At 42.6% G+C, this 24855-nt stretch overlaps 1 long non-coding RNA gene across 1 annotated transcript; it reads left to right on the top strand.

Moving 5' to 3' along the window:
* Positions 1-308: 308 nt before the first annotated feature.
* Positions 309-23226, top strand: LOC134472837 (uncharacterized). Its single transcript, XR_010042813.1, has 2 exons — positions 309-624; positions 22394-23226. It is a non-coding gene; the product is annotated as an uncharacterized LOC134472837 (long non-coding RNA).
* Positions 23227-24855: the final 1629 nt, after the last annotated feature.

Below are 24855 nucleotides of genomic sequence, written 5' to 3'. Positions count from 1 at the left end.
GTGCATAAACGGGGAGTGGGTGAGCGAGAGCCCGCGGGCTGGGGTGGAGCAGCGGCGCGCCCGGGGCCGTGGGAACCTCCTCGCCCGCGACTGGGGCTACGAGCCCGCCGCTGCTCCCCGCCCGGAGTGGGGGCCGGCCGTGAGTGGGCCCGAGATGAAAGGGCCGCGAGCGCCCCGCCGCCTGGTCCCGAGCGCGCCGGCGTGAGCGCGGAGGGCGCGGTCCCCGACGCCGCCGCCGCCCCCGGGGCGCAGGGCACGGCGGTTCCCACGCTCGGCCGGCCGGGGGCGTTCTCGGCGGCGTGGCCGCGCTGTAATTAGGGTAATTGCGCTGCGCCCGCCTGGGGCAGCCCGGCAGGACAGGGGCAGCGGGGCCGGAGGTGGCCAGCCCGCCCTTCCGGACAGCTGGGTCGCACTCCCGGGCAGCCGCCGAGGGGGCTCCTGGGGTGAGCCGGGAGATGGGGGCAGCGGCAGAGAGACAGACAGTCCTGGAGAACAAGCACCCACTGTGTGCTCGGAGTGCAGTTGAGGCCGCTCCCGCTGGACCCCGGCGTGTTGTCCGCGCTGCCTGACCCAGAGAAGGCGCCCAGAGCACAGACTGCATTCTGATCGAGCAGGATGTAACAGGTGGGCATTAGAAAGTGCAGAAGGTAAAGTGACCAGTCCAGGGCCACACAGTCAATGGATCTGTGCGCAGAATGAAATGAAGGCGCTTCACCCAGCAGATGGAGGTTTTACTCCCTAGAGGATCTCGAATTTACTGCACCCTGAATCCTAACGCTAAAAGCTCATGCTGAGCTTTAGGTTCACGGCAGGGCACATCATAAACCCAGATCTTTACCACTGATGCAAGTCACCAAAATCCTTCTGGAAAAGGCAGGTTAGAAACAAATAACCTGGTTTCAAGATCTAATGCCTAAAGCCAAATCCAGCCCAAACCCTTAACCTTGCTCCATAGCTGACTTCCAAATTAATCTTGACCCTGGCAACCTTTTCCTGGCAATGAGTCCTTGCCACCTCTGCCTGCAGTGTGTTTCACGGGACTGGGTCTTTACACACGCTGTGGACTCACGCCAGAGATCCTTCCTCCAGGGCCACCCGGCCACCTCCCAGCGTCTTCCATTCCCACACTATGCCACCTTGTGCCTTCGCCTGCCTCTCTCCAGGTTCTGAGCTCTGAGAGAGTAGGCTTGGAGTCTGGGAGGAGACATTGCAAATATAAACAACTGGTTGTGTATGAGTGAGTGAATGACTGAAAAAATGAGAAGTAAATGAATGAAAATAAATGACTGAATTATTATCATTATCATTATTATTTTGTGGTACTTGGGGTTAAACCCAGGGCCTTTGCACTAAGCTACATACCCAGCTCTTTTGTATTTTTAAAAAATATTTATTTTTGTCTTTTTGAGACAGGGTCTTGCTATGCAGTTCAGGCTGAATTGGGCTCACTTTGTGGTCCCAATTCTGGGACCCAAGACCTTCCTCCTCAGGCTGGTCTTGAACTTGCAAACAATTCTGTTGCCTCAGCCTCCCAACTGCTGGGATTACAGAAATGTACTATGATATCTGGCTTTTTATTTTGTGTTTTTTATTTTGAGACAGGATCTTGCTAAGTCATTAAGTTGCCCAGGCTAGGACTGAACTCACTATCCTCCTGTCTCGGCCTTCTAGATCACTGGGATTACAGGCATATACCACCACACCTGGCTGAATGAATGAATTATTGAATAAACAAATGAATAATACTTTAGCCAGGGTCCCTTCGTAGTAGGAAACACTTGGAAACCAAGGGACTCCGTTACCCCCAAGTGGCCTGAGATTGTTAGTCTCTCTCTCTCTCTCTCTCCCTCTCTCTGTCTCTCTCTCTGTCTCTGTCTCTCTCTCTCTCTCTCTCTCTCTCTCTCTCTCTCTCTGTGTGTGTGTGTGTGTGTGTGTGTGTGTGTGTGTGTGTGTGTCGGTATCTCAGCACAGAACTTTGACTCAGACAGGCTGGGAGTCCACTCCTGGCCACAGTGTTTACCAACTGAGTGACTTCCCCTCACTGAGTCTCTCTCAGCTAACACATGGTTAACAGTAATAACATCTACCAGGCTGAGTCAGGTCTTGATCCTTTGTTCATTTACTGTCCCCTGATTCCTTTCCTTCTGGGGGCTCAGTGCTTAGTGATGGGAGGAGCACAGTCTTCCTCCTCTGGGAGCACCCATGGGCATGGGGGCAGCTCTGCAGGGAAGGGACAGCCCCTGGGTGGGAAATGAGGCTTCCTCTGGCCTGTGAGACTCACTCACACACAGGTTTGCTGCAGGACAAGTCAAGGCAGATGTTCAAAGACACCAAGACGTGAACAAAGGGTTTGCTATTATTGCTGGAGGAGAAGGTGGGAGGTGGCCACAGAAATTGAGGCTGGTGAGGGTAGCATTGACCATATCAGGAAGCGCCTTAGGGGAGTCTGTGAAGTATGTGCTTTGTCCCATAGGCAATACGGGTCCAGTGCAGGTCTGAACAGGGAGGGATGGTCAGATCTATGCTTCAGAAAGATCACTCTGACTGGCACTGTGGAGGATGGCATGGAGCTGGCCATGGTGGGAAACTAGTGGGGGAGCATGTGACATAAAGTGACAGTGATGATAGCTAACCTTTATTGAGTGCCTACTATGTGGTGCACACTGGTTTTTTTGTTTATTTGTTTTGTTTTTGTGTTTTTTTTTTTTTTTTGTACCAGGACTTGAATTCACAACCTCATGCTTGTCAGGCAGATGCTGTGCCACTGAGCTGTATCCCAGGTCTTTTTGTTGTTGTTTGTTCGTGTGTGTGTGTGTGTGTGTGTGTGTGTGTGTGTGTGTGTTTTGAGACAGGGTCTCACTCTGTAATGCAAGCTGGCCTTGAACTCACTGTGTAGCTCAGGTTGGTCTCAAAGTCACGGCAATCTCCTGCCCCTGGGTGCCGGCATTACAGATGTGGCCACACGTTCGGTAAAGCATACTGTTTGAATTCATCTAATTCACACAGTACCCATATAAAGAGGAGGCTCTCATGATCTCTTTCTAATACTATCTCCTATGCACTAAAGTCTCATTTCTATCTCCAGCCTGAACCTCTGCGCTGAGCCAGTACGTCCAACAGTCCATTGGCTTCTCTCCTAGAGATCTCATCTCTTAGCATCTTCATCTTCACGTGTGTGAAAATGATCTGCATCCAGACCTGCACCTCCTTCAGGCTTCCCCAGCCCGTCGGGGGCAATTTCACTCTTCCAGGTGCTCAGGCTGAAAGTGTTGAAGTCTTCCCTGTTCCCCCCACGGCTTAGCCCTTACCCTTTCTCTCATTCCCCACACCCAGTCTTTCTGCAGATCTTGTTGATCTTAACTTCAGCAGGAATCCTTGTTCTCACCACTTCTCCCCCTCCTGCTGCCAGAGCTGCAGGGCCCTGCTGTTTCTTTCCCGAAAGACTGCAATAACCCCAAGGCTCCCCACCTCTGTCCCTTTAAATGCAAATTCAGACCAAGTCCTTTGCTCATATCTGTCTTCATTTTCCCTGGAAGAAGAGTCAACACGGCAGCAGATAGGTCTCTATGCGATCGGGCTGGGGATTTAGCTCAGCGGCATAAGCACCTGCCTTGCAAGCAGGCAGTTGTGAGTTTGATCCCTGGTACCAGAAAAAAAGAAAAAAAAAAAGGTCTCTATGCCATCTAGCCCGCCTCTCCCTGGGCACTTGTCTGACTTCTTCCTCACTCTGCTTCAGCCACGGGGACTTCTTTGCCAGTCTTCCCATGCTCCAAGTGCCCATTAACCTCAGAGTTCTTGCACTTGCTTGGAATGCCACCTGCCCAGGTACCCGTGTAATTTTCTCCTTCAAATTTCTGCTCAAATGTCACCTTATGTCATGTAGGACCCTCCTTAACCACCCAGTGAAATTAGCAATGCTCTTCTCTTCCCTGGTCCTCTGCCTCCTTCTCTTGTTGTTTGCCATATGTAGCAAGTGAATCTTTGTTTCTTTCTTTTTTTTTTTTTTTTTGAGACAGGGTCTCAAATTCTTAATCCTCTTGCATCAGCCTCTGGAGTCCTGGGGTTAGAGGTGTCTGATATATATATATATATATATATATATATATATATATACACACACACATGTGTAATGTATCTTCTGCATTATATTTTGCTTTCAGTTCATTGCCTTTCTCCCTTCCTCTCCTTTCCTTGGACCCCACTAGAATATCGGCTCCCTGAAGACAGAGGTGTTTCTTTCTTTGCATCCCTAGTGCTTAGGATATTGTAGGTGTCCCATCTCTCTTGAATATTGACTAGAAAATCTTCATCTTACAGAGGAGGAACCTGAGGCACCAATTTGCCCAGGAAATTTGCCCAGGAAAGTACACTACAAAGTAGTCGGACTAGTGGGTGACAGGGCCAGAGTGTAGGCAGTGACAGCAGTGGGGTCCGGAGAGGAGGGACTGGCTGAAGACAAGGATCTTGCAGGTGGCTTTAGCTGACTGGGCTCAGAGTTCATGAGCTGACTGCTCCACCAGGAGGTGGCTTTGATATTGTGGGTCCTATCAGGAGTGACATGAAAACATCATATATGTAGTGGAAAGAGACATTGGAAATCCTGTTTCATGTATTTTTAATTCTCAGCTATTTTTCTGGCCTTCCTCAGCCAGGAAGCTGAGACATTCATTGCTTCTGAAGGACACAGATCCAGCAGTGGACAGGCCGCCTGTCCTCAGCTTTGACTTTCTGAATGGGTATTTTGGAAGAGTAGATCAGGCACAGTGGTGCTAGAATCCAGAATTTCAGTTAAAAGACCTATACCAGTGGGAGGAGTAAAGGAGTTTTCTGGACCACCAAAACCTCCTTTTAAATGTCAAGATGTTGAGTCTGATTAAGCTGAAGCACTGTGAGCCCAGCAGAAAGGGACTGTGCAGATTTGAACGTGCACACAGAATATCCCAGAGCACTTATTGTGACCTGAATGGAGGAGACTGAGCTCCACATGTGAGGTTCTGATTGGGTTGATCTGTAGGTGACTCCAAGAAGCTACATGTCTAACCAATTCCCAGCTGGTGCTGACCTTGGGTCACCGGTATAGGCAATGTCCAGTCATGCAGGGCAGCCTCCCAGAGCCTGTTCTGCCAGGGTGAAGTGTCAAAGGGTTTCTAGGAACCCAAGAATACTGTGAGCAAGAAGAGGCCAGGGGCCAGGGCAGTGGAGGTAGAGGCCATGGCAACAACAATCCTCCTGCCTCAGCCTCCTGAATGCTGGGATTACAGGCATGAGCCACCACATCCAACTCATTTCTACTGCCCCTCAGATGGAATCCCAGAGAACGGACAGAGTGAGGTGGGAAAGTCTCCACAATCAAGCTCTGCATGGCACACTTTAGAATTCTTCATTGATGAGCCCCTCTGTGTCTGTAGAACGTGGGGAAGCGGCCCCTCAGCTGTAGTGTGGTTATGCAGAGCCATTTCCTTGGTGTGCAGCCCTGAGCTTCAGACTCCGCAAACATCAATGGAGGTGGCAAGTGGCACCATCTTGTGGGACCCAAGTGGCAAAGGGAGATGAAGAGTGCAGTAGAGGGCATAGCTTGTGCGTGGCCCAGCACAAGCACTCTGCACAAGGCATTTTCTGTAATAGGGTTTCATTTTGTTTTTTTAAAACATGCTTTCTCTTCTTTGGCTTTCTAATCTCTTTCTCCTTCCCTCAGATCATTACTGGTATATACCGTGCCCCCACAGATTTTGTCTTCTTGGAAACCACATCTCTGAAGCCAAGAGGAGTCCCAGAGTGTGTGGTGGTGCTGGGCTCAGAGTGGGCTTCCTGGGAGAGCAGGTTCTCTTATTCAGCTGGGTTTGTAGATACTGGCAATAAATTTTAAAAAAAAAGCTTTTATAAGAATTATAACTTCTGGGAAGGAAAGAGTAAAAATTATAAAATTTCTCCTTTTGCCAACATTCAGAAATGTAACTCTACTGTGCAGTTGATGACTGGGGCCAGGAAAGTATGGTTGACTTTAGAGTCAGATAGGCACTGTGGCTTAACAAACAGTGTGACCTTGCACTAGTTACTTAACCTCCCTGAACCCGAGTTTTCCTTGTCTGTAAATTGAGGCTAATGGTAGCTACTTATATGTGGCTTTGTGGTGGGAATTAAAGGAGGCAGGTTAAGGCCTGTTCTCCCCACCAGCTGGGAACCCCTTGAGGACAGGATATACACTTTGGAAAAGAATTTGGCGTTGTTAGCAAAGCTAGGGAGCACCTGCCTTATAATGTTTAGAGAAGCTTTTCGCTGAGAGGGATGTGCAGAAATGATCATAGTCAAAAATGGACACTAGCTAGATCCAATGGAGCATTCTTGTATTCCCAGTTACTCAGAAGGCTGAAGGGGGAGGATCACCTTGAGTTCAGGAGTCCAAGCCTAGCCTGGGCAATATAGTAAAACTCCATCTCAAAATAGTATTAAACAAAAAACCCTGGAGCACCCCAAGTATATGCCAGCAGCAAAATGTAGAAACAACTGAGGCATGGTCTGTGGTGGAACATCACACAGCAGTGAAAATGAATAATTATGGAAAATGATACCCAGGAATCTCAGGGCTATAACATTGAAAGACAGAGTAAGTTACAGCAACATGCATTCAGTATCACTACTGTGCTCGGGTCACAGAAATAGAAACACATTTATTTTTAAAGGATATAAACGTGTATGAGAAAATAGTTTTTAAAATAAGGGAATTATAGATATATTGTTCAGAATATTGGTTCCTCCTCGAAGGAGAGAGGCCCTAGAAGACAGAAAGGTACACATGTGACCCAGTCGAGCTGGGCTAGGGGAAGGAAGGAAGCTGAGCGTTCAATTTTTAGTTGTCCTGTTTATCACGTAAGTGCATACTGTAAAATATTTCCTGTACTTACTCAGTACAGATGTTCCTTGCCATACAGAGGAGCGCATCCTGATGAACCCATCATAACATGGTTAATGCATTTAACTAGCCACGCGTCATAGCTCAGCAAACCAGAATCCTGTATTGTGTCGGTTGCTTCCCATTGGGACTGGGGCAGAGCTGGACTGTGCTCCTGCTGCTGTCCAGAGCTGTACTGTGCAGAGCCAGCTGAAGAACAGAGCTGAGTTCAACATGCTATGAATTCAGCATATGGCCGTCATAGCATTGCAAAGTCAAAAGTGTGTAAGTCAGGAATTGTCTGTTTTTAATAGAACAAGGTGGCATCTCCATTAAGCAGCTTTGGAGGGAGGACCCTACTGGACGAGGGAGCTCTTGAGTGGCCCACAAGAGAAGGAACTGTTTGGGGCCATAGGCCTGGGGCTACGGACCTACCTTTTGAGAGAGAGAGAGTCAGGTGTTCCCTTGAAATGGCCCGTCCCTTTTGTAATTGTACTCCTGGTCTCTGGGAGTTCTCAGATGTCCCTTAACCAGTCCCTGGATCCAGGGAAAGAGATCCCAGATGGGCAAAAGAAGGAAAGGTATGTCCATCCTGAATTACCTTTGCAGTCTGACTTCAGGGCCTGTGACTTTTTCCTTTCTGGGCATCCCAGAACAGTTGGAAAGAAAGTCCCTGGACAGAGGCTTCAGAGCACTAAAAAGAGATGCTTGCTACGGAGTGAGTGCTCACTAAATGTCAGCTCAAAGCAAATTCTTCCTTGAGTGAGAACTGCTAGGCACCAGCACTGTGCATGTGGTGCGGGTTACAGGGGAGGGGTGGTAGGTGGTGGGGGAAGGGGTGGCCTGTAGCCTCTGCCCTGTTCTGTTTGAATGCTGGCTCACGTCTCTAAATCCTCGAAAGCTGCTGCTGTGCTCAGGAACTTGGCAACACTAAGGAGATTTATTCTATGGGGGAATTTTCTCTGATGCACAAGGGGCTTCTCTAGGTAGAAGGTTTTCCACGGCACCCACCACAAGTGTTGTTCTAATGACGGCCTCCATGGCAGCTCATACCTCTCAACTGCAGCCTTACTGTTCTGTATGCCGAATCCCAGTTCTGGGAAGCGTAGGAGAAGGGAATTAGGAACCAGGACTCTAGGTTTTGCTCTAGGAAACCAGACTCTCACCAACTGTGGGCTGTAGGCAGATCTTTTCTCTTCCCCAAATCTCAGGTTCCTTTCTATAAAATGGGGAGGAGATCGCTGCTTCTTTTAGGGCTGCTTCTCTTTAGTTCTTTAGGGCAACTGTGAGGTCTGGAAAGAGATGATGTCTACAGAGTGCTCAGGATAGGCCACCTCAGGCAGAGGCTTGGGGAAGGACCCTCCTCTTTCCTTTCTCAGACTGGAAAGGCTGGAGCCTGGCAACTTCCTGATCAGAGCCACTGAGGAGGATTAAAACTTAGCAGTTAAATATCCCTGTCACCCAATCTCCTCTTCCCCTTGGCCACTGTCTCTTCTCTGCTGCCGTCTCTGCTTTCCTGTCCCCTCATTTGGCTTCAGGCCTGCCCATTCCATCTGCTCTAGCTTGGTGGCTGCTGAGGACATTTCTCTGTTCTCCTGGAGCCCTGCCTAGCCAGCAGGAAGCTGTGAGAGCCCTCTGATGAATGCTCCAGGGCTTGGTGCAGAGTGATGAATTTCCCTACCATGGACTTGATGCCCACAGTAATCCTGGGCAAGATGACCCAAACCCAACCTCCCAGCAGCCTGCCAGGACCTTGCCTGAGCTGACTTTGAAGCATAATGACTGAAGCTGTCTATTCCTTCTGCTTTGGTCCCTCCCCTGCCTGTCAGTTCCAATTTATTCATTTCTCCACGAGTAGGGTGATATGAAGAGTCTAGGTCCTGGAGTTGCTAGATGAGCAAGTGAAAATACAGAGTCTGGCTGTTCCATTAGATTCTATGCAGTTTGGACTCTCTTCAGTAAGTTCCAGAGCCCCTCAATCAGTTTAGAATTAAAACAATCAGAGAATGAAAGCTCCTTGAGCAAGGGGGAGGCAAGATACTCTCAGGTAGGACTTCGTAGTAACATCACCAGCGCTGACTCTGTCTTCTTTCTGGTGTTCCCCAAATGGAATTGTGACAGATTACCAGGGTTGCTGAGCTTGCAGGAAAGGGAAAATCCAGATCTCTGGTGTGGTTTAACCCTGAGTTTAACAACTAGTCCCTGAAGACATAATGTGGCTCTGGTCCACAAATCAGTGTGAGGGAGCCTGGCCTTCTTGCCACTCCACAGACCCTACGCCAGCCCTTGGTCCATCACATGCATATGATTCAGAATAAAACTATCATCTGGTAGGATGCACTTATGCTGCACCTAGGAGATGAACCTCCCAAAGATTCAGGTACTGGTATCTTAGCAATGTTCAAGGATTCAGAGTTCTAGGTCATGTCATTTTATCTCCTCCGAAACAGGAGGCAAATTGCTGCACCATATACGCCCTCCTGCCAAGAAAGAAGCATGGCATTTCATGGGGCTGTGGAATTTGGGGCTCTGCGTTTTATATATAGGTTGATATTCCTGCCCATTTATCAAGTTACTTGTGAGGGTTCTACTTGGAGTGGAGCCTAGAGAAAGAGAAGGTTCCAGGTGCTACAGGCTGCAGCCACTTGGACCTTATGACCTAGCAGATGCAGGTGCTCAGTGAGACGGGTGTGTTAAGACAGCGAGCATCATAGGAAAGGCTTTTATTTTTTAAAAATTGGTATAAATATAAAGCAATGCAGCTGTTATGGAGAACAGTATGAAGGTTCCTCAAAAAACTAAAAATAGACCTACTATCTTGGTCTGCAAGTCCACTTCTGCGTTTATAGCTTAAGGAAAGGAAAACAACACATCAAAGAGGTCCTCTACACCCATGAGTATTGTAGCTGTGGTCACAATAGCTCAGATACAGAATCCACCTATGTGTCCATCAGTAGAAGAATGGGTAGAGAAAATAAGGTATATACCCAGTGAACTACTACTCACCCATGAAAGAATGACACCATTTACAGCCAAATGGGCGCAGCCAGGCACAGTTATATTAAGTGGAGCCAGTCAGACACAGGAAGACAAATACCACATGTTCTCTTTCCTATGTGGCAGTGAAAAAGTCAACCTGTATATCAAATAGTGAATACTAGAAGCTGGGAAGGGTCAAGGGAAAGGAGATAGAGGGATATTGGAGGACAGGTATCAAGATAACAAATTCTAGTGTTCTACAGAATAGCAGGGGGACTAGAGTTTATAATAACCTATTACTTTTTTTTTTTTATCGGTACCAGGGATTGAACTCACGACTGCCCACTTGCAAGGCAGGCGCTTATGCCGCTGAGCCAAATCCCCAGACCCCTTATTACCTATTTTAAGAATAGCTAGCAGGTAGGAGTACAGAGGTTCCAAACAAATGATGAAGAGGTGGAAATATTAGTTACCTTGTTACCATCAGTACATATTATATACATGTGTTGAAATATCACACTGTGCCCTATAAATGTACATGTATTTAGATTTTGGTGTGTGTGTGTGTGTGTTTTTGTTTTGTTTTGTTTTGTTTTTTTGGTACCAGGGATCAAACTCATGACCTTGTACTTACCAGGCAAGTGCTTGAGCTGCTGAGCTAAATCCTCGGCCCCAAAATGTACATGTATTAATCAAAAAATGTTTGAGATAGAAATGCTGAATACCCCAATTTGATCATTACACATTTATACATACTTCCAACTACAAACTATAATCTATAAATATGTACAAGAAAGATAATGATAAATGAAAATCAATCAAGGGAGAGAGGAGGAAGAAGAAAAAAACCCAAACAGCTTTATTGAATTATTTTAGTTCCATATCATAAACTGTGTAATTTTATATGATATTTCCATATCATAAACTGCGTAAGTTTGTTACAGAATTTTCTAAGTTTTTGATGCATGTGTATAATTATGAAAGCACCACCCCATTCAAGATAATGAACATATGCATCATTTCCAAAGTTTCGTCCAGCTTCTTTGTAATCCTTTCTCTGGCCTCCTTCCCACATCCCTAGGTGACTGTTGATCTTTCCCTATTTAAGAATTTTATATAAGTGGAATCACATAGCATATATATACTGTCTGTCTGACTTCTTTTATGCAGTATAATAATATTGACATTTACCTATCTTATTGCATCTATCAAGGGTTCATTCTTTCTTATTGCTGAATACTATCCATGGCATAGCTATACCACAAAGTCTTTATCCGTTCACCTGTTGATAGACAATTGGCTTTCCAGTTTAGGATTATTCTAACTAAGGCTGCTGTGAACATTCATGTACATATCATTGGATGGGCATATGGTTTTCTTTCTCTCCAGTAAATTGCTACAATTGGAAAAACCAGTCATATGCTAAGCGTGTGCTTAAGTTTAAAGAAACTACAAGACTGTTCTCCAAAGGGGTTGCACCATTTTGCATCCCCATCAGCAGCATGAAAGAGTTTCTAATTTGTCTCTTCTTTGCCAACACTTGATGTAATCAGTCTTTTTATGTATATATATATATATATATATATATATATATATATATATTTGTCTTTTTCCTTTTTATTGGTACCGGGGATCGAACTCACGACTGCCTGCTTGCAAGGCAGGCGCTTATTCCGCTGAGCTAAATCCCCAGCCCCTAATCAGTCTTTTAAAACTTTAACCACTCTAATATGCAGTGGCATTTCCTCGTGGCTTTAACTTGCACCTACCTAAACACTGATGACTAATGAGTGGAACATCTTTTCATGTGTTTACTTGCCATCCATATATCTTCTTTGGTGGAGCGTCTGTTTAAATATTGTTCACATTTTAAAATTGAATTATGTATTTTCTAATTGTTGAGTTTTGAGCGTTCTCTATATTCTAGGTACAAGTACTTTATTGGCTGTCATTTGCAAATATTTTTTCCAGTCTTTTCAAAGAAAAGACATTTTAAATTAAATTAATTTTATTTTAAAAAAGCAAAACAGAAAAAAGAATAGAAATGATAAAAAATTTCAAAAAAATCATAAGAAACTAATACTAATTAATGTATTGCCTATGATTATCTTAGAAGTAGTTGTTCAGATTACAAGATTTAGGCACAAAAAATGATCAATCAAACAATGAAAGCACAAACCATTCCTTTGGATGCACTAACAGAGATTAGTGGTATAGTTATCTGTCTTGTGTGTGTGTATGTATACACATATAATCTTTTTCATTCTTTTTTTCTCTCCTTTCCCCTATCCCAGTTGTTCTTTTCTTTTGAGCACTGTCTTTCCCTTTCATTGTGACAATATCTATCATACATTTTGGATCTTATTACTCTTTCAGTTTTTTTTTTTACAGTAGGGAGACAGTATGATATTTACAAATGTGAGTTGGATTTATTTCACTTATCAGTATGGTCTCAAGTTTCCTCCACTTATCTCTAACATTTTTAATTTCTTGAAGTGGGCATATTACATGTTATTTCAATTATATATCAAGAAAGCTATTAAAATAGTCCATCAAATCACTAAACAATTATAGTGCATGGTTAGTAAACAACAGATATGATATTAATAACTCTAATACTGATAGGTTTTTAGGCCATGAGATAGTTTAATTTTTATAAAGTCCATTTTATCGTTTTTTTCCTTAGGACAATGTTCTTGGTGTTGTAGCTAAGAAACTTTTGCTTACTTCAGGGCTATATATATTTTCTCCTGTATTTCTTTTGAAAGTTTCATGGATTAAAGTTTTACCCTTATGTCTATAAATCTATCCTGAGTTAATTTTCATATATGACACAATGATTAGTTTGAAAATTTTTTCAGTATTAGAATTGAACCAGGACCTCGTGCATGTTAGATAAATACTCTATCAGTACATTGAACTTTTTAAATTAAAAATAATTCTTTGTTTGTTTCTAGCACTTGGATAAGCAATTGTTCCAGGCTGACTTGTTGAAAGACTGTTCTTTCTCCACTGTGTGCCTTTGCATCTTTGTTAGAAATCATTTTTCCATGTGTGTGTGTGTTTCTGGACTCTCAGTTCTGCTCTAGTGTTTTGTTTGTCTTTCCCTCAGCAACACCTTGTTTTGATTACTGTAGTTTATGTTAAGAAAAGGCATACTAAGAAAAGGCTAAGAAAGGTATAACTAATAAGGGAGAAAAGAGAACTTTTAATTAAATAAGCATACCTTCCAGTCGTGGTGACACGCATCTATAATCCCAGCACTTGGGAGGCTGAGCCAGAAAGAACATCATGAGTTTGAGGCCATCCTGGGCTACATAAGTGAGTTCAAGGTCAACCTGTACTATGTAGTGAGGTCCCCTGTCTAAAACAAAAACCCAACAAAACAAAACAACACCCTACCCCCAAATAAGCACACTTATCAAGAAACAAATTTTATTTTCCTTGAAAAACTGAGGAATTGACCAAAGAGATATCCAAGAAATAAAAACTTCTATTGAAAGCTGGAAAAACTATTTAAATAAGCTGAGGATAGAATTTTGGACCTTGAGGACAGGATTACAGCTAGTGATCATGAAAGGGTAGAACTTGCACAAATAAGGCAGCATGAAATGGCAATTCAATAGCTTCAGGATGATTCAAACAATTATAAGACTAATAGGCATCAATGAAGATGCAGGAGTCATTGTGAACGATATCGATAAACTTCACAGAAGTAATAGCAAAAAACTTCCCAAACATGAAGAAAGAATCTGATATACAGATAAGCGAGGCATATAGAATGGTAATTAAGATCCCAAACATACGGCATAAAAACAGAATACTAAAGGCTACTAAAGAAAAGATACAACTCACCTATCAAGGAAAGCCCATTAGAATCATGGCAGACTTTTCAGTACAAACTCTCAAGTTAAGATAAGCTTGGAGTGAAATATTTCAAGCCCTGAAAGAAAACAACTTTCAACCCAGATTGATGTACCCTACAAAACTTTCTTTGAAATTTAATGAGGAAATAAGATACTTCCATAACAAAGAACAGCTGAGGAAATTCATATCTACCAAACCAACCCTAGAAAGAGTACTAAAGGACATATCAGATAGAGATAAAAATGACTACAATTTTCAGAACAACAACAGAAAGAAATCACCAGACAGGGAAAGCACTTAAATAAGCAGGAAAAACAGAAAACCAACAGCAGGAAAATAACATGACAAAATTTAGCCAGTACGTATCAGTTATATCCATCAATGTAAATGGCCTCAATTCACCTATTAAAAGAAATAGATTGACAGAATGGATCAAGAAACAGGATCCAACAATATGCTGTATACAAGAAACACATTTGACTTAAAAGTAAACTCATAGACTAAAAGTCAAAGGATGGAAAACAATACTCTATGTGACAGGAGCCCAGAAAAAAAGCAAGGATTGCAGACAATGTGAACTTCAAGCCAAAAATGAGCAAAAGAGATAAAGAAGGTCACCACATACTTGACAGAGGAATAATTCAAGAAGAAGTGCTAACAATCATAAACATATATGCACCAAATTCAGGAGCACCCAACTATATAAGACAAATACTAACAGATATGAAAAACCAAACAAGCAACAACACAATTGTAATGGGAACCTTAATACCCCATTGTCACAAAAGATAGAGCAACTAGACAAAAAGTCAGCAAAGAAATAACAGAACTGAATCAAACCCTTGAGCAAATGGACTTAGTAGACATTGACAGAATGCTCCAGGCAAACACATCAGAATATACATTCTTCTCAGCTACATAGGGACATTCTCCAAAATAGATATATGTATTAGCCCATAGAACATTCTTAAGTAAATGTAGAGGGATTGAAATTATCCCATGCATATTATCTGACAGTGCACTGAAATTAGAAATTAATAGCAAACGAAATTGCTAAACCTGCATAAATACATTGAAATTAAATAACAAACTCCTGGAAAATCAGTGGGTTACAGGTGAAATTAAAGAAATTAAGCAATGTCTACAATTCAATGAAAATGCAGATACAACATACCAAAACCTGTGGGACGCAATGAAAGTGGTCCTAAGAGGGAAACATATAGCAATAAATTGTACATCAAGAAAACAACAAGCACAAATAAACAACCTAATGCTGCATTTCGAGCTTCTAGAAAAAGCAGAGCAAGTAAAACCCAAAGCTAATAGAAGTGAGGAAATTATAAAGATTAGAAGAGCAGAAATTAATGCAATTGAGACTATAAAACAGTACAAAGAATTAATGAATCAAAGAGCTGGATTTTTTTGAGATAAAATCTATAAACCTCTAGCCAACTTTATCAAGAAAAAGAAAGAAAAAACTCTTACCTATGCAATAAGGACTGAAAAGAAAGAAATTACTACAGATCTCATGGAAATTCAAAAGATCATGAATACCTTCTTTGAAAGTCTTTACTCACATAGGGTGGAAAACACAGAGAAAATGGACAGATTTCTAGAATATATGAACTACCAAAGCTCAATCAAGAAGATACAACAATTCTAAATAACCCAATATCAGCTACTGAAATTGACAACATGATTAAAAACTTACGAACAAAGAAAAGTGCAGGTCCTGATGGATTCATGGCTGAATTCTATAAGAAATTTAGAAAAGATTTAATGCCAACACTTCTCAAACTCTTCAATGAAAGTGAAAGGAAACAATCTTCCCTAACTCATTCCTGGAGGTAAGTAGTACTCTGATACCAAAACCAGAGAAAGACCCAACCAAAAAGGAAAACTATAGGCCAATCTCACTAATCAATATTGATGCAAAGATTCTCAATAAAATACTGGCAAATAGAATGCAGCAAATCATCAAGAAGATTGTACATCATGACCAAGTGGGACTTATCCCCAGAATGCAGAGATGGTTTAACATACACAAATCAATAAATGTAATACAATATATCAAGAGACAAAGATAAAAATCACATGATCATCTCAATAGATGCAGAAAAAGGTTTTTGATAAAGTCCAACACTTGTTCATGATAAAAACCCTATAGGAATTCAGAATAGATGGTAACTATCTCAGTCTGATAAACGACATCTATGACAAACCAACGGGTAACATTATACTGAAATGACAAAACCTGAAAGCTTTCACTCTAAAATCAAGAGCAAGACAAAGATGCACATTATTCAATATAGTTCTGGAAATATTAGCCAAAATAATCAGACAAGAGAGTGAAATAAATGGAATAAAAACAGGAAAGGAAAAAGTTAAATTATCACTATTTGCAGATGACATAATACTCTACATCAAAGACCCCAAAAACTCCATCAAAAGACTACTAGAGTTAATAAATTCAGCAGCATAGCTGGATACAAAGTCAGCACTCAAATATCAATAGCATTCCTGTACACAAACAACAATCTCACTGAGAGAGAAATTATGGAAATAATGCCTTTAACAATAGCATCCAAAAACATGAAATACTTAGGATCAACCCAACCAAGAATCTAAGAGACCTATACACTGAAAATCATACTACTCTAAAAAAGGAGATTGAAGAAGATATTGGAAAATGGAAAGATACCCCTTGCTCTTGATTAGGAAGAACCAACATTATGAAAATGGCCGTATTCCCTAAACTGTTATACAGATGTAATGCAATCCCAATCAAAATACTGTTAAAATACCTCACAGATCTAGAGAAAATACTCCTAAAATTCATTTAGAAATGAAGCAACTTAGAAGAGCAAAGGCAATTCTGCGCAACAAAGGCAAGGCAGGAAGCATCTCAATTCCTGACTTAAATTTATACTACAAAGCTGCAGTGATAAAATCAGCATGGTACTGGCAAAGAAATAGACCTGAGGATCAATGGAACAGATTAAAAGATGCAAACACAGCTACAAAGACACTGAGCCATCTTATGTTTGACGAAGGGGCTAAACATGTTCACTGGAAGAAGGATAGCCTCTTTAATAAATGGTGCCAGAAAAATTAGTTTTCCACATGCCAAAGACTGAAACTAGATCTATGTTTATCAGCATGCACTAAACTAAAGTCAAAATGGATCATAATATAAATATTAAAACAGAAATACTAACTCTACTGGAAGACAAGGTAGGCAGAAATCTTGGAGACATAGAGGTAGGTCGGCAGAGAATTCATGAACAAAACACAAACTGCAAGGGGAAATACTTCAAAGAATCAACAACTGGGATTAAAAAGTTTTGTACTTCAAGAGAAATCACCAACAAAGTGAAAAGAAAATCCATAGAATTGGGAAAAATTTTAGCCAGGCAAAGGACTTATATTCAGAACATACAAAGAATTGAAAAACATCACGCCCCTCAAATTCAAAGACCCACTCCAAACATGGGCATCTGAAAAATGAACACACATTTCTCAGATGAATATATACAAATGGCAAATAAATAAATGAAAAAATGTTAACTATCATTGGTTTTCGAGAAATGCAAATTAAAACAGCATTGAGGTTTCATCTCACTCCAGAAAGAGTGGCTGCCATCAAGAAATCAACCGATACAAATGCGGCGAGACTGTGGGGAAAAAGGATCACTTCTCCACTGTTGGTGTGAGTGTAGATGGTGCAGCCACTGTGGAAATCAGTATGGAGATTCCTCAAAAAACTAGGATTGGAAGTTCCATTCAATCCAACTATTCCTTTCCTATTTTCCCAGAAAAATTAAAAAGGTCATGTCACTGTGATATATGTGCACCTATATTTATAGCAGCACAATTCATAATAGTTAAATCTTGGAGACAACCATAATGCCACTCAACTGCAGAATGGATGAAAAGATGTGGTATTTTTTATACAATGGACTATTACTCAGCTATAAAAAGGACGACCTGGAGACTTTTATAGGTAAATGGAGGCAACTTGAGATTATTCTCATAAGTGAAATAAATTAGACTCACATTTGTAAATATCATATTGTTCCTCTAATATAAAAACAATAATAATAAAAAAAACTGAAAGAGTAATAAGATCCAAAATGTGTGATAGATATTGAAATAATGAAAGGGAAAGAAGATGCTGTAAAGGATATAACTATGTATGTTTCAGTGTGCAAGATAGATAACCCTACTACTAAGTTTTTGATAGTTTGTGCTGTCATTGTTTATCTGTTCATTTTTTTATGCTTTGATTTTGTAACTTGAAATAATTCTAAGATAAAAATACATAATATATCAACTAGTGATGATTTCTTAATTTTTTTTGAAATTCTGTATAAATTTTACCCTTTTTTCTGGTTTGCTTTTTTTTAAAAATAAAAAAGAAAGAAAATTGAGGATTGCGTGTATTCTTCCAGGCTCTCCCACCCCCCTACCAGTAGGTTGTCTGATCAGGGCAAGGAGCACAGGATTAACATCTCTCATTTTCTAGGGACAAACAAACTCATGACCTCTGACCTCTACCTCCCCCTTGCCAGGCAGGCACTTGTGTCACTGAGCTAAACCCCCAGCCCAACAATGCTTTTCTCAATATGGACACAGATCACATTAGCTCTGTTGGTGATTACTATTGACTCACTTAAAAGTGTCACTCCACGGAAATGACTTTGTTTTATAAATGATCCTGCTAATCCAGGTCAAGTCAAACTCTCTGCAGTGATTAGTGTGCACTTTATAATACATAATTTTTATTAGTAATTACGTGTCCAGCCACATGCTAGGTTCTTTACATAATAAATTGTCATTATGGCTACCACATATTGGTGACTTTTACTATGTGCCAGATAATGTGCTGAACCATCCACATGCTTCATGCAAACTTTACCGGAACCACTTAATTATTTATTAATTATTTGTTAGCCCCACTGAAGTTTCTAGGGGTAACATCATTTTCCAAGGTCATCAATGTAAGGCTCCGCACCTGACTCCCTCAGCCTCCAGCCTGATTGCCAGTGGAAGCATTACTCTCTGCAAGGGAACTCAACTCAGTACTGAAGAAGTTGTCATTGGCAAGCACAGGAAAGGAGATAAGATAGGACAAGGAATTTTGCAGCTCCTGGGACATCTAGAGACACCTGAGAATTTACACTGGACATTTCAAGGACTCTGCCCACTGAGGTACAAGATTGCCAGAGAACTTTGACCACAGATGTTTATTGGGATCTTCTTCCTGCCTTCTTCTCTCCATCCCTATAAAAGGGACACTTTGGGGCAGACGGTCATATCATACTGTCTGCCTGCACCCAGGCACAATAAATTCCATACCATGTTGCCTTTACTCAAGCCTGGTGGTTCCTATATGTTATGTCTGTCATAGTCAGTAGGAGGCAGAGCCAGAAATTGGCTTCAAAGTCCACACTGCCCTGCTTTATGTTTGCAGATATGAAGAAAGAGGCTCAAAGAGGTTAAATAACTTTTTGGAGGTCAGACAGGTGGTAATCGATGGGTAAGTGGAAATGCAGACCCTGGTCTTGCCTGACCCAAAGAAGAGTCTGTGCTCTTGAGAGAAGGAACCCTTGAAAGGAGTGTTGGGCATCCATAGGTCTGAGGCAAGTCACTTCTGGCTGAAGTGATGACTTCTGTGTTATGGACTTCAAAATCATAAACCACCAATCTAATGTAAGAGTGCTGTCTTCACTGCCACCCCAACTTGCCAAATCAGATGTGCTTCACTATATCAGTGATTGATTGGCTTATATGACACAGAAGCCCACTTCCGCCAGTTAAGCAAAAAGTGCAATTCCAGATGAGGAGCCAGGGATCTCTCCTAGATCTCAAGGGCAGGCAAGTCACAGGACAAGCTCACTCCAGGACTGCTCATCTTCAGTACAGATAGCTCTCCGTGAATGTCCGCCCTTCCCTGCCCTTCCCTTGGATCACTGGTACTCCTTCTTGTCCAAGAGAGTCTCCTGGGAAGTCTACATGTCATTGCCCACCCTAGACTTGCAGCAGGCTATCCAGGCTCTTATCCTAATTCCAAAATTCAGGGATCAATTTGCCCAGGCTGGCCTCTGGAGTGGTCATACCTGAGTCAGGTGCCCACCTCCGGCCCAGTCTGCTGGACTAGGAAGGTTGGGCTGCAGAGAATAAACAGGGACCCATGAACCCCCATGGGTAAGGTCAGGAAGGCCTGGACAGGTACTCAAGAACTCAAGAAGGAGATGCTTCAGTTTGATCTGGCCTGGGGACTAGGAGGAGGCTAAGTGGATTTTTAAAATAATTTTTTTTTGTGGCAAGGATACTGGAAATCAAACTCAGGACCTCCCATTTGCTAAGCAGGTGCTGTACCACTGAGCTAAATCCATAGCTCTAGGTGGATCGTTTTTATGCCCACTCATTTCTGAGTGCTGAGCTTCTTTGAGATAAAACTCCATTGTGTGTTTGTGTGTTATGTTTGTGTTTTCGGTACTGGAGACTGAATGTAGGACTATATCACTAGCACTTTTTATTTTATTTTTTATTTTGAGATAGAGTCTCACAAAGTCATTAAGTCATTAAGATCGCAGGCTGAGCTCAGAATTGCATTCCTCCTGCTTCAGCCTCCCAGGATGCTAGGATTACACACACCTGGCTGGTAAAATTTTATTGGAGATGCTAGGTTGTCTGAAAGATTTTTAAAGCCTAATGAAATATGTGTAACTGCTTAAGACTCCTAGGGATTTGCCTACTTGTTTTTCTTAGTCTTTGAAGGATGGTTTATAGGCCAACCCCAAACGATTTCCCATCTGGCCTTCCTGAGTCACTGCTCAGCCTTGGAAATATGACAGCTATGTTTGTTGCCTTTGAAATTTGCCTCTCTGGGTCTTGGGTTCCTCTCCACAGCTTCTGTCTATATTTTCCTTTGTTTGGTGTTTCTACAGACATTGAATATTAGAATTGGAAGGTCCCTGGATCCAAATGCCCTTCAGCTCTCAAATTTGGACTCTGAGATGTGGGAGAGAAGAGATGGATGAATGCAAATGTGCCCAAGAGTGGTGCAGCGGAAGGTTTCAGGGGTACCGGTCAGACAAACATACTGAACAGGCAAACTCTTGCTTAGGCTGAGGCTCAATTCATTTAGGTAAAATGGTCAAGCATAGGGGCTGAGGCCGCAGCTCAGCAGTGGAGTGCTTGCCTCGCGCATGTGCGAGGCCCTTGGTTCCACTGCCAGCTATGCCCCCCCCAAATCAGATACAGAAAAGCATGAAGTAAAACAAAAACACCCCCCCCAAAGCATGTATAGGTTGTAATGGATAAAGCAAAATGATTGAAATATACAGGAAAGAGTGACACTGGGAAACTCCACATTGATAAAGGAGTCATGGGAATGAATAAATAGATAATGGAAAAGAATGGAACCTTTGGGTTTTGTTTCTGTATAGACTCACAGGTATTTCCCAGTCGCTCCATTTCCAGTCAGAGAATCATCACGATCTGTCTGGCACAGGCTCCACCTCCACAGGCACTGCTTTTTTTTTTTTTTTTAACTAGGTAAACAAAAATTCTTTATTGGGCTGTTTTTTCTTTTTCCGGGTCATCAAATTCTAGCCTCAGGAACAGCTGGATCTATATTTCAAGGTGAACTTCTTGGGATCTGGTTGCTCTTCTTTCTCTGGGTTGCTCTGACCTCGCTTCTGAGGCTATAAAGAGGCCTCAAGGGACCAGATGGGGTCTTTGGCTCTCACTGAGGTTCTCAAATGCAGTCCTCTTGGCAAAGCTCTGGCCCGAGTGAGGACTGAGTATTAGAGGGAGATGCTTTTTAAATGGAAGGTGGACAGGACGAAGTGACCTAGGGGTGGAAATCCCTTCTGTCCTTTGCTAGAGCTCAGATGCCTCCTCTGATAAACAAGAAGATTTAACGCCACCTTTATTAGCGTACTCATTCCATAAATATCTTTGGAGTTACAGCATTCCTGGCATTTGCTTGGTATGTGTGCAGATAATCAGAGGAATTGAACTCAGCATTTGGAAGGACCCCCAGTCAGATGAGGCGATGCCTGGCAGATAGTGTGGTTCCAGTATCAAATGGGTGTCTGTCTCTCTGAGAACACACCGCTTCTTACCTCCCTTGGCTGGCCCTGAGCTGTGCTCTTGCTGTGAGCCGCTTGCCCTGGAGGTCTTTCCTCATTCCTTTCTTGATCTTATAAATGCTATATTTGACTTTCTTTCTCCCAGGTAGAGCCTTTGCCACTGTGTGTCTCGGCTCTCCTTCCTAACCTTGAGCGTGGTAGGTGCTAAAACAGGGAAAAGCCGGCCGGGCTGGAGGAGAGGAGGGGCTCCTTCGGGGAAAGCCTGCCAGGACTGCAGGGTCCTTCCTGGCTTTCCAGCAGAGAGGTAGCTCTGTCAGTCTAGGACAAGGTGACATTCTTCTTCCCTTCTCGGAGGCGGGACTGAGTGGCTTCCAAGAAGAGGACAGGCAGGTGGAGACCAGCATTAGATGCATCCAGGTGAGGAGGGAAGGAAGCTGGTTGGAGCAAGACCAAGGAGGATTTAGAGCTTGGGGGAGCAGTGGAAGGAACAGGTTTACCCACATTCTTGGCACCTGGATTCTAAGGCACTTTCTGTTTTTGTTCCTGCCAATCACAGACTCTACTACACAGCAGTGTACCAGGATTTTCCCAGCATCAAGTCTTTCCACTTCTTATTCTTCACAACATCCGGAGGTGGGTACTACTGGAGCTGCCTTACAGATGAAGAGACTGAGGTTCAGAGAGGAAGAATCGCACGCTCCAGCTCACAAGGGCTGATAGAACCTGCTGTGTACAAGCCCTACTCCATATGAGAGCAGTTCCTCTGCACAATAGCCCAGTAAAGGGCTTAAATGACAAGATCCAAACTCAAACCACCCAGAACTAATACCACAGAGTCAAAGTATGATCGGCCTAGGGCTTTGGGGTCCAGGTCCTATCATGTTAACCTCCCCTTAAAGACCAGGAAACAGAGCCTCAGAAAGGTAAGCCCTGCACCAGCTCACACCACCAGCATGAGGCAAAGCTAGTTTCTCACAGCAAGAGTACAGCTCAGGGCCAGCCAAGGGAGGTAAGAAGCGGTGTGTTCTCAGAGAGACAGACACCCACTTGATACTGGAACCACACTATCTGCCAGGCATCGCCTCATCTGACTGGGGGTCCTTCCAAATGCTGAGTTCAATTCCTCTGATTATCTGCACACATACCGATTCCAAACCTGTTGTCTTTGCCACCGTGCTGCAGCACCTCTGTAAAAAATTTTTCACAGTGTAACTGGTTGTTACTGCATGACTTTGTTATCTCTTTGTCACAGAGACAAAGGCAGAGGGCAGAAAGGGCCCTAAACTATTATTATTATCGTCATCATTAATACTGTTACTTATTGCTAATGCAGCAGGGTTAGCATTGACAGTTTGATTCAGATTTGCAGAAATAAAACTTTCTCCTACATCTGTCAACTTGATTATAGCTCTGCTTCCCCCAATGTATTTCTGGTTTAAAATTTATTCTCTTTATGACAACTGAATGTAATGGGTGGTCTTGCTTTTTTTTTTTTTTTCTCTGAAGGACATTTGGGGACAACTATAAAATCTGAATAGGTCTAGATTCATCTTGTCTGATGTTCATTCCCCAGTTTTGATAACTGTACCATGGCTATGTGGGACCCCTTTGATGGTACGAAATATACATGATGTATCTTGGAAGAAAAGGGAGGAATCATACTGACAACTTTTAACATTGGAAGAGATGCACAGGCATACGTACTCTTACATGTAGAAAAAGCAAATATAGTAAATTTGAAGAATTTGGAGAAAGGTATCTTAGAACTGATTGCACTATTCTTACAACTTTTCTATAAATCTGAAACCGTTTATGCAAAACAAAACAAAAAATTAAATGGCAAAAGTTACTCTCCTTTGGAAAAATAATCAGTTCTGGGTTGGAAGCTTTCATGGGGTTGCTTTTCTCTCCAGTGGTGCCTCACCCCCAAGATGAAAGCTGGTGGTGTCCAGCAGGAATTAGTGGGCCAGAAGGACAAAGGTCATCCGTAAAAGCACACTTTGCCAGTTACAGTTAAATGAAGAAACAAAGACCTCAGTGAATAACACATTCATAATCATTTGTTAGGTCTTAGACCCAAAACAATCCCATAAAGCACAATGACATTTCAGGATCATACATTGTGTACATTCTTGATGACACAGAACTGTTTATTTCCAGAACAAGACAGACAGCATACTTGGTTGCCATACCTAATGGCCCACGGATATCAGAAAAGAGAGCATTATTCTTTAAAAACCCTCCTGCCTTGAGCTGAGACCAGATTTAGATTAGAACTTCTTTGTGAGTTTCTTCTGTAAATATCTTTCAGGATTAAGGTCTCTGAGCTGACACTGACTATCTGAAAAGGACAAGGAAGACATTTCCAAAGCAACTTCTACGAAAAATGTTGATAAGCATTGTAATCATCATAATTCCCTGGGTCCCAAGGGGTAACTCTTGTGTGCCTAAAAAGATATTCAAACTCCCACTTAAAGCAAATGCCTTTGTGGCACTTCCTGCCTTTTTCCTTGAAGGTGTAAATGTCTCTTTATCTGTTTTACACTAAACTTTGTCTATAGTTCTGTGCCTGTGTCTTTTGCAGAATTCTTTCATCAAAGTACAAAGGACCAAGGATTAAGGGGCTAATGTCTTTGCCACTTGCTGGTTGTGTGAGGTGATGCACTCTTTTTTCTGAGGCTCTGTTTCTCGGTCTTTAAGGAGACCAGGAGCCAAACAGACCTAGGCCTATCATACTTTGACTCACACTTAGTTTTGGGTCCAGGGCCCAGTGGTTTGAGTTTTGGTCTACTCATCTGTAAATTGAGCAGCTTGCTGGGCTATTGAAAGGAAGAACTATTCTTACATGGAATAGGGCTTGCACACAGTGGGTTCCATCAGCCCTACTGAGTTCTGGCAACCTGATTTACTAGTGACAGCCTTATATTTGTATCCTATGGATGGCATTGGGTCCAAGCTTCTAGGCTTGAAGGCCTTGCTGGCTTCCTCGCCCTCTTTGGGCTTTGTGTCAGTTCCTCC

This window comes from Cavia porcellus, unplaced genomic scaffold, assembly GCF_034190915.1.
Source record: "Cavia porcellus strain 051 isolate PalLab524CR breed Dunkin Hartley unplaced genomic scaffold, mCavPor4.1 scaffold_25, whole genome shotgun sequence".
NCBI classification, from domain to species: domain Eukaryota; kingdom Metazoa; phylum Chordata; class Mammalia; order Rodentia; family Caviidae; genus Cavia; species Cavia porcellus.
The sequence above is the reverse complement of the archived record's forward strand: the minus strand, read 5'-3'. Positions and strand labels throughout refer to the sequence as shown.